The 4577-nt window shown below is 43.7% G+C and overlaps 1 long non-coding RNA gene across 3 annotated transcripts in view; it reads right to left on the reverse strand.

Moving 5' to 3' along the window:
- LOC105853824 overlaps window positions 1-2031 on the reverse strand; it is a 10833-nt gene extending 8802 nt beyond the window's left edge. For all 3 annotated transcript variants that reach the window (XR_001145601.1, XR_001145600.1, XR_001145599.1), the window contains exon 1: window positions 1926-2031. This is a non-coding gene — a long non-coding RNA (uncharacterized LOC105853824). The remainder of the gene's footprint in view (window positions 1-1925) is intronic.
- Between the last annotated feature and the right edge of the window lie 2546 nt (window positions 2032-4577).

Consider the following 4577-nt stretch of genomic DNA (forward strand, 5'->3'; position numbering starts at 1 on the left):
CAGCTGAGGGGAGCAGCGGGAGGGCCAGGAGAGGTCTGCCACGCCATGTGGATCTCCTCCAGGGCAGGCGGGGATCAAACTCATGCGTGGCTCATAACTCAAACTCATAAGTGACTTTAGCTTCTTAGTGCTGTGCTTTAACCCGCTGCGCCACCAGGGAGGGGCTGAATTTAACACCTTTTTTAATGTGAGAGAATGTTGTTGCATTTTGCCAGGCACTAACAATTACTTATGTACAGTGTTACATACAGTAAGTGTAATTACATACTACAGGTCTGTAGTCTTTAGATGTACAGCGACACGAAAACATGTCTGCAGGTACCAGTCCCGTACCCCCATATATCTAGATCTAACACCTTACAATACTAATGGGGGTGGTGCCGCTGTTGGCCTCACTGTTGCTCTCACTGGGTCAACAGCCCATAGCCCAAGGCACTCCCAGGGTGCCAACTGCAATTATCCCTGTTTGCAACTGTCAATTAGCAAAGGCCCAAACTGTTAAAAGCACCCCTTACGAATTCCCAAAATAACTTTTCCACTTTGGAAATGTTCTCATTTTTGAAAGTATGCCGAGTAAGAAAAACTATAGGATATCTAAAGTTGTATTTTCACCATAATTAGCAATATTCCATTATCAAAAGATAGCACCTTAAATGACGAAATGGGTTATTTGACTAAAGTTTTCTCTATTATTAAGACTTCCTGATCAGGGGCCTTCCTGGTGACACAAGGGGTTAAGCATAGCACTATGCAGCTCTCTGGGGCCACTGCAGCGTGAGTTCGATCCCCAGCCAGGGAGCTGACCCATAGGGCGCAGCAGACCTCTCCTGTCTTGCCCACTGCCCTCCTCAGCAGTGTACTTCAGTGGATCTGCTTGTTCTGCTCCCCACTCTGTCTCTGGTGAAACCTCTAACCACCGCCCTCCGCCAATCACCACTGAACCTCTGGCTTGTACCTCTGCTTGTATGCATAAAGAAAATAAAAATAAAAATAAATGCAGTGGGAGAGACAGGAGAGGTCTCCTGCATAGGTAGGTCACCTGCCTGGCCAGTGATCGAACTTGTGTTGGCTGCGGAGAGCTTCATAGTACCACCCCTTGTGCCATCAGGGAGGCCCCTGAAAAGTTTCTTATATACATAATTTCCAAACACCTTCTTTGGAACACTGCTAAATATATTTTGTGATGCTAACATTACTCTAATATGCAAACCAAACAAGAAAAGAAAATCACACACCAATTGCCCTAATGAACACAGATACAGACGTCCTAGCAAACTGACTGACAATGCCTTAGCAGGATCACGCACCACGACCGAACCAGGGGCAGAAGGGTGGTTCAGCACCTGGAAATCAATCAAAGCGATTACATATATCAACTAAAATGCTGTATCAATGGATGCTGAGAAAGTGTTTGGGAAGATCCAACATCCACTATGATGAAAATCCTTGAAAAAATGTAAATAAAGGGATGCATCTTAACAGAATAAAAGCCATTTACAGCAAATGCACAGCTAATTTTATTCATTCTCAATGATGAAAGTTTCTTCACCAAGATAAGGTATAAGACAAAGATGTTCACTCACATCACTACAATTTAACACTCTACAGGAAGTTCTAGCTAGAGTAACAAGACAAGAGAAAGTATAAAAAGGGAGCTGAATTGGCAAAGAGGTAAAGCTATCATTATCTGCAGGTAACAAGAAAAGATACATAAAGAAGACTCAAGACTCAACACAAGGGCCTCCCTGGTGGCCCATGGTTAAGTCTCAGCACTATCACGTCTATGGCTAGGATTTGATTACAACTAAATTGAGGGTCTCACTTTACATATTTCAAATAGAAAGTCTGTTTTAAAGTCAAAGAAGATCAAATTCATGCTTCTCAGAGAGATTATTAAATGAGAAAGTCATTAGAAGATCATTTACCTTATTAAGCTGAACAAGTCCAAGATCTCTCCACATGTGGAATTCTCAGTACTTCTCTGTAATTCCCAATATTTTGCAATCTGGTCCAAGAAATTCCATTTTACACAAGCTTGTGCCTAAATGAGAAAGAATTGAGTTTTAACCTTATGTAGCCAATCTGAAAGCTCCTATCTTCAAATTGTGCTTCTGGGATTTTCACTCCTAGAATATTTAAGTGCAATGCCACCTCTGAATTCAATAGAGGAGGCTGCTACATATATACAAAATACAAGTGGTTGAATAAACAATAGTTAAGAAAAGTTGACTCACTCTCTAATGTGACAAGCAAAGATTTACACTCATTAAAATCTCCCATGATGTAAACTGATACTCTGAAAGGTTCTTCATTTAAGAACTACTAGATAAATCTTAAATTTTGCGTGATTAGTAAAATTACATGACAAGTAAGTTTCTTTATTCTCATCCCCCCCTTCATCTTTTCTTAATTTGGGTATATTTTTAAGTCTTGTTCTCTTCAAACACATTTCTGGAAATAGATTTACAACTGATTTCCTATCAATTTCAGTGAGTGCTAATACCTTCAAGATAACAGAAGCCAGACTTTCCCTGGTGGCACAAAGGTTAAAGTCTCAGCAATATGAAGCTACAGATAGCCACTGCAAAGCAAATTCAATCCCCAGCCAGGGAGCTGACCACAGGGCACAGCAGACCTCTCCTGTCTCACCCACTGCTCCCCTCAGCAGTGTATTTCAGTAGATCCGCCAGTTCTGTTCCCCGCTCTGTTTCTGGTGAATCCTCTCACTGAACGTCCTCTGGCCTACAGGCGGTTCGTATATGCATAATAAATAAAATAAGTATTACAAATATTTATTCATGCATACAGAACTGGGGTACAGGCTAGACATACAGAGGTGGTGAGAGACTTCACCAGAGACAGAGTGGGGAGCAGAACAAGCAGATCAACCAAGTACATTGCTGAGGGAAGCAGCGGGCAAGACAGGAGAGTCTGCCTAGCCTCCTTTATGGGGCGGGGGATCAAACTCCCACTGAAGCAGCTGCGGCTGGCTTGCCATGCTGAGCTTTAGTGTTGTGCCACCAAGTAAGGCCCTAAAATAAGTTTTTTTTTTTAAAGCTGTCACTTTGAACATGTCAATTAACATGAGCAGTTCCTTATCAATGAAATTAACAGTGGCAGTAAAAGCCAAGTAACAAAAATGCTTTCTGCTGAAACAATGAGAGATGAGGTGGCCTACAGGATACAAGTATGTAAACAAAAGAGGAGAAACAATTACTTCCCAGCAACCTTCTCATGTCATCACAATGGTGTCAACATTATAAACAGTGGTGCAGACTATGGAAAACTGTTTGGAGGTTCCTCACACTGCTAAAAATGGAGCTTCCATTATCACCCAGCAATCCCACTCCTAGGTATCTACCCAAAAGACACCAGAACACTGATTCAAAAAGACACCTGCACCCCCAGGTGCAGTTTTACATAAACTATTATATATATAAAAAGAAAACAGTGGCGCAGAACACTACCTCAGGTCTGTGCTGCCCGGGTTCAAATCCTGGCCCCCATCACTGACCTTGAGCAAGTTTAGGGCTCACTATGCAAACAGGGCCCAGTTTAGTGACAGAAACTCTACAGTCATGACCTCTGAAGGCAACCAGCTCTGGATAACACACACCGAAAGTCAAATGTTTTGATTCCTACTCCAGCATTCTTCCCTGGAAACCTCTATTTTTCAGTTTTTGTTTTTATCTAGCTAAAACTGACGCCCCAAAACAAATTCTCTTGCACCTGAAATCAAAACTAAATCTTGTCCCCTTCAAAAGATATGAAAAAAGTAGCAGCTATGGGAAACCCAGAAAATGGGCCACCATCAAGTACCATCTTGAATACCCCAAACCCACACCCTCCAAGCCAGCCTCCCACTGGAAAATCTGAGAACTTTCACAATTGTCCAAACATGAACAGTGATCTGGAAAAAGAGCCTCTCGAGAAGAGCTCGGAATAGATGGAAACTCACATCATGGAGGCTCTATGCCCTAAAGGTCTTCCCTGTCTCCTCCACACCTCCTCAGACCTGGTCCCATAAATGAGACTCTGGTGCACTGATGCAGAGAGATCAATCCTAGCTCCTCCTCAGACTTTAAGCCTGACAAGGTGAGGCACTGCCATCTGCTTTAAATAGCACCACATGATGGGTAGGTACAACCACACAGAACGCTGGGAGGGTCTGGCCCGAAGAACGTGTGATTATGTGGCTTTAAAAGGGATCCGTTCTTCGCTTCTGCAGCCAGGCGATTACAGTAACATGGTAATGCTCTCAGGATATGTTGTCTGGAGTTAATGCCTTGTATGAATATGTATTTCACAAAAGGCTCAAAAAGCACTAATCCCAGACTTGACTTCTCTGAACATTACAGTTTTTTAAAGTTATTGCCTTTAGGGACGATTTCTGACACACTCCAGCCCTCACTGGCGGCCCCAGACCCAGGGCGCTCTCCACTAGGCCGGTGGGCTGATCCGGCCCCGGCCACCGCATTTCGGCCCCGGGACCTGGGGGACACGGGAAGTGCGCGCGAAAGCTTCGCAGCGCGTCTGCTCTGACATCCCCCCTACTTCTCCGGCCCAGGCCCCGCCAG

This window comes from Condylura cristata, unplaced genomic scaffold (assembly GCF_000260355.1).
Source record: "Condylura cristata isolate star-nosed mole 26May11 unplaced genomic scaffold, ConCri1.0 scaffold00018, whole genome shotgun sequence".
Taxonomy (NCBI): Eukaryota; Metazoa; Chordata; class Mammalia; order Eulipotyphla; family Talpidae; genus Condylura; species Condylura cristata.